Source organism: Plecotus auritus (genome assembly GCF_963455305.1).
Source record: "Plecotus auritus genome assembly, chromosome: 4".
NCBI lineage: Eukaryota > Metazoa > Chordata > Mammalia > Chiroptera > Vespertilionidae > Plecotus > Plecotus auritus.
The window spans coordinates 147036706-147048233 of record NC_137775.1 but is presented as its reverse complement, the minus strand read 5'-3'; the positions used below and the strand labels follow the sequence as shown (position 1 = coordinate 147048233).

At 40.4% G+C, this 11528-nt stretch overlaps 1 protein-coding gene across 3 annotated transcripts in view; it reads left to right on the top strand.

Moving 5' to 3' along the window:
• Positions 1-805: 805 nt before the first annotated feature.
• STARD3NL (STARD3 N-terminal like) overlaps positions 806-11528 on the top strand; it is a 40299-nt gene continuing 29576 nt past the window's right edge. The window contains exons 1-2 of one of the 3 annotated variants that reach the window (XM_080663572.1): positions 822-1035; positions 6755-6818. The gene's annotated coding sequence lies outside the window, so the exon portion shown is untranslated. Of the gene's footprint in view, positions 1036-6754; positions 6819-11528 lie in introns of all 3 variants that reach the window. The other 2 variants (XM_080663573.1, XM_080663574.1) reach the window with 2 other exon arrangements.

The following is an 11528-nucleotide window of genomic DNA, read 5'->3' as shown; positions in this document are numbered from 1 at the left end:
GTTATGTGTAACTTAAAATTAATAACAGCACTTAGAATGTCTTTGGAAGAATATCCAAGATGTCAGCAACACTAGTTGCCTCCAATAGGTGAACTGAGTGCCTGAGAAACTGGGAGCAGAAGAATTTTCATTGTAGAACCCTCTATTTCTTTAAATATTTCAAGGATATAACTATTTTTTGGGGGGGATGTTAATTAAAATATATAGATGACTTAAAACAATAATTAAGAAATGCCCAATCTCCTAGGAAACATAATTAAATGTGACTATTATGAAGATCTTGGTGTCAGCTATGTGATAGGAGCTCAGAGAAAGGTCTCCTAAATAGGTCTAGACAGAGACTCTCGATTCCAATAGTTACAGGCTGTTGTTGTTCCTTGTGATTACAACAGCCTGTAATTATTGGAATCGAGAGTCTAGGATTCAAAACGAAGGTGAAGCTAGAACAACAAAAAAAGAAATGTCCCACTTTTTCATTCCTGGAGAGCTTAGTGCGAGGCGCCCACGGGTCCTGAAATCTAGTCCCACTATTATTTTCAAGGCGGAAGAAAAAATTGATGACGATGGGTAAGCGGCCTCTTAGTAAAACTGAGAGGCACCGGATTAGGTCTAGGGCAACCAGCGCTGGCTCTCAACTCCGCCGAGTTCCAAATTCCCACCCTCTCCTGGGGGCAGATGAGCCCGCCCTCTTTCGCCTTTCCGCCTCGCTTATTGGGCAGATGATGATTGACATACATACTTCCCAATCAGTGAGTCTACTACGGCACTCGGGCCCCAGCCGGGTCTTTGGTCCCTAGGGCGACTTGCGGACTCCGTGCGTCTACGTCAGCGTGCTGACGTCAGGAGCCGGGTAATCGTGGAGGTTTGGGGGCGGCTGGCGGCCGGCGCTGGGCTGCTCCTCGCCTGCAGGGCTCGATCCAGGGTCCCGCCCTGCAGAGCCCGCCCCTCTGCTCGCGAGGGCCCCCCACGGGCGCGACCACGGAGTTGTCTTCCCCGGGCCAACCTCGGGCAGCAGGCCCGGAACCACCCAATGAGGTAGGCTGGGTTTCTCGTCGTCCTATTTGACAGATTGGAACACTGAGTCAGCCGGGGTCAGATGACCTCCCCGGGGCTCACAGGAGACCCGCCGATGGAGGCCCCAGCCCGAGCATCTGGCTGTGTTTGCTAAGCCCGGCGGCGTCCTCCGGAGAGGAGGCGGAGGAGGCGGAGGAGGCGGAGGAGGATGGGCTAGGCAGGCTCTGTTTATAAAAGACCCACAAAAGTGAAGTTGCAGCATGTTAAGACCATTTTCATCTAGGGCTTGGGCTGGGATTCAGGTGATGTTTGCAGGAGCGAGGTCTCCATTCCTTCACCCTGCAGACCCAGTGGAGTCTTCGGTGGGGTCCAGCTTCATATTGGCGCTGTGGGCCCTCCAGAGCGACCAAGCATGGTGACTCGGTGATGCCCGGGTTATACAATCAAGTGTAACCGGCATCTTATATTCATCAATAAAAGCTGTGTTCAAAACAAAACTTAGAAATGAAAGCACAAGTCATGAGTGTGTTGGCTGTGGGTTAGTTCACTGCTTTGCCCACTGATGGGCACCTGGCCATATTTCAAAATCTCACCAGCATGCTTACTTTCGTTTAGGATTAGCAAGGTTTTTTCCCCGCCCCTCTTTTAGTTCAAACATGGGTTAACGTGAACTTTTCTTACCATTTCCTTAATGTGCCAATTTTTGATCATGTCATTTGTCTTTATTTCACATGGAATCACTGAATTGGATAAGTTTAGCAAGGTAAAGTAACAGGTCTAACCTCTCAGATATAATGGAATTAATTCAGTTTATCTCCGAACTCTGTTGAGAAGGGTTCTGAACGATAATGTCTATATACCATCTACTGAGATATCCTCTCCTTCTAGAAGCAAGATCTCACAAAACTTATTGCACTGTTGCTTTATTCATAAAGTAAAAACACGTATCATATAATATATGCATGCGTACATATTTTCTATTATCTTGAAGGATTTATTCTCTTTAAATCTTGCTGTCTCAAACATTGATCTTTTAACACTGCATTATTGCATAAAACTGCATTAAAGAAGTGAAACTAAAGCCATTTCCAGGGACTTTTTCAAACTTGTGTCCACAGAAGGATGGTAATATCATTTGAATTTATTCTTTGGACAAATTTATCTGATGAGTGCATCATCTATGCCACACTTTGTTTTAGGTGTTGGGGACTGAGTGCTGAAAAATTTATATAAGGTTTTTGCCTTCAAAGACCTTAGCTTTTGGTGGAGATACAATAAACATGTAAACAAAAATGACAACTTGAGCCTGGCCTGCATGGCTCAGTGGTTGAGCGTGGACCTCTGAACCAGGAGGTCATGGTTCGATTCCTGGTCAGGGCACATGCCGGGATTGCTGGGTCAATCTCCAAACAGGGGGACATGCAGGAGGCACCAATCAATGATTCTCTCTCATTGATGTTTCTATCTCTCCCTCTCCCTTCCTCTTTGAAATCAATAAAAATATGTGTTTTTTTTAAATGTCAATTTTAGATAATGGTAAGTGCCAGAAAAAAAAATATTACAGGGTAAGAGACTAGAGTGTGACTGGGATATGGGGGAAATTTAGGTATGGTGGTCAGTGAAGACTTTCTTGAGGAAGTGACAGTTTGATTGAGACCTGAATTTTAGAATGAGTCAGCCATGGCAAGTTCTGCTGGAAGTTTCCAGGCAGATGTGCAAAAGAGCTAAAGGAAAAATGTGCTAGGCATGTTCCAGAGATAGAAGAGAAGCTGTGTGACTGGAGTGGAGCGAACCTAGGGAAGAGTGAAGTAAAGGACAGTGGTAGGAGATGACACTCAAGAGATGGGCAGGAGCCGGGTCATCAAAGGGACAAAGGAAATAGGACTTGTATATTGCCAAAGCCCTTTTTGTTTTCTTTTTTCAGATTGGTATTTATTTATTTTTTATTGTCTAAAGTTTTACATATGTCTCCTTTTCCCCCAATTGACCCTTCCCCCCAATCCATTCCCACCCTGGGCAAGCCCCCACCGCCCCAGTGTCTGTGTCCATTGGTTATGCTAATATGCATGCATACAAGTCCTATGCTAAGTGAAATAAGCCAGTCAGAGAAAGATAAATATCACATGATCTCACTCATATGTTGGATATAATGATCAACATAATTTGATGAACAAGAATAGATCAATCTAGAGGCAAATGGTAGGGGAGGGGGGTTAGAGAGCAACCTCTTTGTTTTCTTTAGTGATGGTGATAGACTCTGACCATCTCTCTGCTTTATTTTGGTTATGAAGTCATTGCATAATCCATTATATCTTTTTGTTTTCACCAGAGGTCCTCTTTCTTAAAGAAAAAATGTCTTCTTCCCTCAAGCACTCTGTCCCAAGATATTTCTTCCCTGTTCATTATTATTATGTGCAGGACTCTGCTTGTCTTCAACTTCCTGGTTTTATCCTTCCTATTGCCATCCATGAGTCCTCTCTAGTATCATCTATATGTTCTCACTCTTTGGAAAGGACTGGAAGTTAATCCCTGCTCTTCTCCAAACTGAGTTCTTCGAAACTGCGTTGGTAAAGTTAATAACCATTTTCCATTGATTAGAGATTAATGTCTGCCTTCATTTAGTGCCTGCCGTATTCCAGGCATATTACATACATTTTAATTCGTCCAACATATTGGGAAGGTAAATATTATCCCTTTATGGAAAAGGAAACCTAAACCCAGCTAATAATGGAGTCTAGATTTGAACACCCCAATTAGCCCGTCCCCAAAGTCTAATCCATGTTACCTCGCTGCTTTCCTCAGTATGTAACAGCTGCTACAAATCTCTATTGTTTCACATTATATTTTATAAAATGGCATTTAGAGATCATGATTCAGTACTCTCAGTTGAAAGCTGGGCTGTGGAGATGTATAGATGTTTAGTGATTTCCAGACATAACTGATGCCAAATTCTCCCCCTGCTGATTTTCAGCCTAATGCTTTTTGAAAATTTCATCACGGGGTTTTTGTAGCATTCCAATGTCCATAAACTTATAGCATTCCAATGTCCATAAACTTATACAAGGTCATTTTTAAAAGTTTAACGAGTGCTGCTTTGGGGGCAAAAAAAATCCTTTGTTTTATTTTCCTTCCCTTTTCTAAGCATTAAACAAGTATAAGCTTTCTGGATGAATCTTTGGTTTCTGTTAGTAGAAAGTCATTTCAAATAACTTTAATATTTAATTTTTATTTCACAAATCTTTGAAAGGGACTTTAAAGTTGTTACTGTTTTCCAGCTTTAACCTTATGCTTACAAGTATGGGAAGCTTTTTCATTAGTCAATTAGAATAATATTAATCGATTAGCACCTTCTTTCTTAAATGTTGGAAGAAATTTAAATTTAGGCAAAAGAGAGCTTTTGATCTTTAAGCCATCTACTGGATATTTTGTCCGGGTATCTCTGTCCTGTAAGATCGTTTATGCAACTGATGATCAAGACTCTTGTGATTTGGCCTCAAATCATAGTGCCCTTCTTCCACTATGAACCCTGTACCCCCAAATGCACTCCTGGCCTTTCCTCCAACTTCAGTGCCATTGTTTGTACTCTGCTTGCAGCCTGGAATGCCTTCTAGATGGACAAATCCAGCCAAAGTTCTCCCTGTCCATCTGCATCCATCTATGCTATTCTCTCAAATATTTCCCGTATCTCCTTAGTGGAAGCGGTCCCTTTCACAGCACTTTTGGGAGTTTTTCTCTGCACAGGTTACCAATCTTGATATCTTTGGTAATGCACTGTTTTATTCATGGGTGCTCAAATATGTGTTAGCTTAAACTTAAAAGAGACTTAATTCATGTTATACATGAAAAGTTTTTTGTTGATTGTAGAGCCCTTTAGTTTCATTCCTGCGTTTATTCCTCATCTTTGAGAGAAGCACCGATATGCTTTTCTTGGCTTTGATTCATACAAACTCTTTCCTGTTTCAGTTAAGGGTCTGACTTCTATAGTTAACAAGGGGTCCCTTGAGAGAACTCAGATCTTTGGGTTGTAAATGTTGAAGAGAGATTGTCGCAAATAAAAATCAATGTTGTGTGTGTTTATAGTGTCAGCAAAAAATAACAGCTATTCCACTTTTTAATATTAAAGATAAGAAAATGCAGGCACAGAGAGAGTAGCCCGAGACCCCTACAGCATTGGGATAGGAAGGCTGGTCAGGACCCTGGTTCACAGCAACAGGAGCGTGTGCAGGCCATTGTTGGCTCCGATGTCCTACATCAGAACTCCTGAAAGCCTCTCACAAGTGTATCAGCGCAGCCCAGTCATTTCCGGACTGTTTTGCTTGCTTTCCTTGTGAGTTGACCTGGATCTGGAAGATAACATCTTGGTGGTGACTCAAGATCAAAGTAGGACCTCTAACCAAGGATCCTTAACTGAGCTATGGAAGCCTCAGGATCTTCCTGGGCAGGCATGGGGGTAGTATTAGGTTTGGTAGACCCTTAAAAAGTTCAAAGGCTTCTCTTCAACTTCTCCTCTCATTAGTTTTCCAAAAATATATATTGGGACTGGTAGGCATCCTCAACGCATTAAACTTGGAGTTTGGAAGAATTTGGCTTAGTGCCTTATAAGTTGTGGTAATCACACATTTCTGAGTCCTGTATATTCTAGAACATTATACTTTTCAAATATTGTGCATTATTGTATGCCAGAGTATATTCTTATCTGCTTTTTTGTTTCAGGAAAATATATTCTCATTATTTTTTTAATTAATCACTTGCTTGTTGAATTAATGATGTGGAACCAGAGAATTTTAAGTACATTTCCCTATTTGTATGGTAGTAAAATTCATCAAAGGTAACACAAGCAGCTCTTGAGCTATTAGATGTTTCATCAGCTGAGGTGGAAACACCAGCCAGGATTTGCTTTTGTCATTATTGATAATTAACACAGAGGGCTACCTCTGTGCCAGGTGCTCTTCTAAATGCTTTGTCCGGATTTCTCATCCTCAGCACTATTGACATTTTGGATACTCTTTGTTGTGGGGGCTGTCCTGTGTTATAGGATATTTAACAGAGTCCCTGAGCTCTACCCACTAGATGCCAGGGGCACCTCCCCAAATTGTGACAATCGGAAATGTCTCCCCAGCCTCTGACACCTTAAGAACCACTGCTTTATATAAACTAATTTATCCCTCCTAACAATCTTTGAGGTAAGGCGTATTACTATTCTCATTTACTAAAAGGAGAAGCTGAGGCATAGAGAAGTTAACTAATTTGTAAGGTTACACAACTAGTAAGCAATAGTACTAGATGTGAAACTAGGCAGTGTTTCTTTTGGAACCCTGGCCTAAATGCAACCAGCTAAGACTGGGCACCAGCTAGTAGGGATCTGAAGACCCATGTATGTAAACAGGTGTTAACATAAGAAGCATTCAAACCCGTAAAGAATTTTTGTGACTTTATTTGAGCCAAACTGTTAACAATTGCCAGGAAGCAGAATCTCAGCGTATTGGGATAATGCTCTGGAGAATGGCAGTTTTTCCTCTTGTTTTATACATCAGAGGAGGAGATATAAGTGGGTTACATGAAATTCATTGGTGATAGACTAGAGGAGGTGAGAGAAAGCAAAGGGGGATGCGAACCTCTGGGATTGGATAAAAAGTAAACTGATAGACACATGCTTCTTTTACATAGGTGGGCACAGGATAGTAAACAGGTGACAATTGACAGGATAACAACAATGAGGGAATTTGTGGTTTCTTCCCAGGTACTGCTTGTGCCCTGAGGGGTCCAGAAAAAGGGAAGTTACAAGTTAACCTGACTTTCCACAGGTATGTTATCTTAGATGCAAAAAGACAATAGGCTCAGTAAAGATCAAGTTCATCATTGTCAGGGAAGATACTGGCCTACCACATGCCTACCCACTATAAGCTGCTTTTTAATTAAAGGTTTTAATTTCAGACCATCCTTTGTGGTTACTTTACATCTCTTGAGTTTGCAAGGTCACTGTGCAGGCCTTTCCTGAGTTAAGTTAGCACGTGGCCCCTTTTTGTCCACAACAGCCTTTAGACAGCTGAGTCTGGGTTTAACTCTCTTTGAATGACCAGGCTCTCTGCCTACATTTTAGTAGCAGAGGAACTAACTCCTGCTGGCCTTACTTTTTCCTCTTTGATTTTATAATTGCTTACCTCTTGTTAAATAATTTGAGAGCAAATTTCTTGAGAGTGGTGTTAGTTTCAAATCTTCATTGAGAACCTGTGATCTAAAAAAGGGCCCTGTTCGGGGCAGAAATAAAATATTGGGGACTAGTTATAGTTACAAGAAATATTAATCATGCTCTGTTAACTGTGATTGCTTTGTTCTGATTAAAGAAAGCACATTCTAACCTGGCTGGGAGTTTTATGCCCCTGGGACCTGGAAGTCAACTTTTGACCTGGGAGTCAGCCTTGGAATGCAGTCTATTATCTTGGAAAGATTAATAATCTTGTTTCCCAAACAGTGGAGTCCCTGCTCTGTATTGCCTGTAACCATTATACCCATTCTTATTCCTTTTGCCTACTTTCTCATGTAATCTTTGTCTTACCCAATCTAAGCAGCTGGCTTATGGGGGTGGGGGGGGGAGGGGGTTGCCAAGCAAATTTTCATGGATGACCTGAGGCTCTTCCATAGTGCCAGCATTAATGGAATAAACGCTCATACATGATTCAGCCCTGTTTCTGCTTAATTGGCTCAAGTAGTGACAGGCGGCCTGTACCCATTGGTTGTCCAGTTTCAGCCCTACTACTTTTGTGATATCTGAGCCCTTTCTCATTATTAGGTTATAATTCATAAACTGTTTTCTGGATATATTAGCCTATAGTTGCACTGAGTCTTATGTTTATGTGATTCTGTTATCTGCATCATGAGCTCGGTTGAAAAAGTCATCTGATATCTTGAGGGTCTGGTTTCTTGTGTGATGAAGTCTGATGAAAAAAGACAAGGGTACTGACTACTGATATTTTTTAAATCTAGGCATTAAGATTTTGGGATTTTCTTATCTGTCACATGCACCAAGCTTTGGACCTCAAACCTTCCTTCGTAGTAGACATTAGTATTTTTTTTTATAAACTTTGTATCATCCTTGTCTATCAAAGTACAATATATGTAACTTCTGCCTGTTGGTTAGATATTCCTGGGCAAACGTGTGGATAGCATTCTCTTCTATTGACTTGCTCTAGTTTCTGAAATAGGAAGTTGGCCTTGGAAAACTCCAGGGGCAGTTGATGTTATGTCTAACCTAGCATTGTTATCAGTGTGCTACTTCTACCAGCTATAGAGCCACCATACGAGCAGTGAGTAGAAGATTGCTCTGCCAGTTAAAGTGACACTTGCAGGATCCCTCATCTCTCTAGAGAAAAGTCTTGTGTTGTTGAAAGAAGTCCTGTGTTGTTTGACTCTGAAAAGCCACTTTGGCAGCTTTGGTATCTACTTATTGGTGGGCTCCTTGGAATTTATCTTCTGTTTTGTCTGAATAGAGAAGGTAGGTCTAGGGAGGCTATGAAGAATGTGTGATAAACACATTTTTAATTCTAGTCTTTAAGATGAAGAAAGTAGTTACTAAAAGAAATGTACACTTTTAACCACCTTCTCTTCCTGGGAGTGCAGTGAGCTCACTGCCTTGAGGTATTAATGATTTTCAGATCTAAATCAATAAGATTGCCAGTTCTATCCTGAGAATAGAGAGCATTTGTTTGAAAATTGCTTGCGCTTACTACAAGCAATTAGCACTTACTACAAGCAATTAATAGCTCAAAGCTTTAAGTTGCATCTATCTGTTCCCAAATTTCTATCTCTAGCTCACACCTCTCCACTGAACTCCTGACTTATGTCCAACCACTTACTTTGTTTCCACTTGAATATTAATAAGCATCACATACTTCATATGTCCAAACTAAACTGATATTCTTCAAAGTTGCCCTCTCTATCTTCTCCATTTCAGTACATAACTCCATCTTTCCATTTCCTCAGACTATAGATCTGGCAGTTTTCCCTCAGTCCTTCCTTATCCCATACCCCTTATCCCTCCCATCACAACATGCTTCTGGCTCTGTATTTAGAGCCAATCAGTCTCACCACCTGCACTACCACAACCTAAGTCTACTAAGTCAATATGTCATCTCTCTTCTTTATTTTGCCATAGTCCCATGATCGGCAAACTGCGGCTTGCGAGCCACATGCGGCTCTTTGGCCCCTTGAGTGTGGCTCTTCCACAAAATACCACTGCCTGGGCGAGTCTATTTTGAAGAAGTGGCGTTAGAAGAAGTTTAAGTTTAAAAAATTTGGCTCTCAAAAGAAATTTCAATCGTTGTACTGTTGGTATTTGGCTCTGTTGACGAATGAGTTTGCCAACCACTGCCATAGTCCACTAACTGGTCTTGCCACTTCTATGGTTCTCAGCTGGAGAGCCTCTTAAAATTTTAGCTGGATCATGTTTCTCTTCTATGGAAAACCTTCCAATGGCTTCCTATCTCATTCAGAGTCTTTATCATGGAGTATAATGTCCCCTGCCTGTTGTTACCTTTTCTGTTATCATCTACTGCTACTCTTCCACTGTCATCTCCAGCATTGCTGAAAGCTGATGACCTGGTTGAACTCCTACATCAACATTTATTAAAATGTTCTATTATTGAAGGTATGGGAGGGTGGGGGTAAAGGGAGAGATCAACCAAAGGACTTGTATGCATGCATATAAGCCTAACCAGTGGACACAGACAACAGTGGGGTGAGGGCATGAGTGTGGGGGGGAAGTAATGGGGGGATGAGGACAAATATGTAATACCTTAATCAATAAAGAAATTAAAATGCAAAAAAGTAAATAATTATTGGAAATAAAAATATGTTCTATTATTTTATGTTAACGATTACTCATCTATCCAGCCCTTTGTATTCAGCATGTCTCTATCGAAATAAACCTATTTCTATGAAAATTGAAGCTTTTGTTTTTTTGCGGCCCACATAAACTTAAACCTTGTTTATTTGGCCCGTGTTAGCCTTTGAGTTTGACATGCTTGTCCTACATGGCCAATTCTACCTCTCCTCAGAGCTTTGCCCTTACTGTTCCCTCTACCTGCACTGTTCTTTCTCCTGGTATTTACATGGAATTTCTCTCTTATCTCCCACTAGTCTTTGCAGCACCTTCTCTTTGAGCTCATCCTGACCACTCATTTTAAAATTACAATGCTCCTTTATTTATCCTCTGTCCCAAAGAGGTAAGTTCTGTGAGGGTAGGAAATTTTTTCAGTTTTGTTCATTACTACATCCCCACTGTTCAGAGGAGGATCTGAAACATTTTTGGTGCACAGAACATATTTGTGGAGTAAATAAAGTAGATGTAGTATATTCTTGGCAAACTTTGAATTTTCAAAAATTATCATGTGCAATTCTTAAATCTTGTAGTACACATCCAGATTCAGTTTCTCGATACATGTTTTAGTTTGCCTCAAAAACTATGAAAACATTGGTGTGCATTTACTCAACCATCTTTAAATCTTAATTTATACCTCAAATAAAAGTTCAGTAATATTGCTATAGAGATAGATCACTTAGAAATTAAGTAGCTGTAAGAACAAGTTTGGGCCTTGCTGGTGTGGCTCAGTGGTTGAGCATCGACCTATGAACCAAGAGGTAACAGTTCGATTCCCGGACATGCTTGGGTTGCCGGCTTGATCCCCAGTAGGGGGCATGTAGGAGGCAGCCGATCAATGATTCTTCCTCACCATTGATATTTCTATCTCTCTCTTCCTCCCTGAAATCAATACAAATGTATTTTAAAAAAAGTTTGGGCTTGGAAGATAAATTAGTGTCTGTTAGAGCAGTGACTTAAAAACACCATAACATATTTTTTTTTTTTTTGCTTTAATTTTTCCAATTCATTGATAATAATTTCTAAGTACAGGGGAGGCCGGGGAAAGGTCAATGGGGAAAAAAAGGAGACATATGTACTACTATTTGTAATACTTTAAACAATAAAATAAAATTAAAAAAATAATTTCTAAGTAAATATGAATCTTGTAGCAGATTGTCAAAAGGTTAAATTCTGTTTATGGGCATTACTTATATCTGCTGATATTAACAGAAATTAGTGGATGAGATAAGACTGCAAGAATGACATAAAACTTTAATAGTGTGCCTTTAATATGTGGGAGGAAGAGGGCAGAATGCAGTGAAGAGTGAGCAAATTTATTGAGATGGAAAAAGACTTTCATTATGTCTCAAACAACTGTAAACAACACTAGAAAGTATGAGATCTAGAAAATTGATGTTTGGAATAAAACCATGGAAATAATATATCGAGATATTACTATGTAGTTGGACTTCTAAATTCTTAAAGAAAAGTAAGAGAAAGAACAGAAGGAAATGCTGTTGAAATGTAGGTACCAGTGTAGTAAGTCATCTGCATGAATAAGAGAGCAGATGGTTTGTGCCTGAGCCTTGATGGGTGATGCTTTATAAAAAAATCGATTTCCCTAAGTGTCTGGGAAGTATATGAGTACTAATGTATG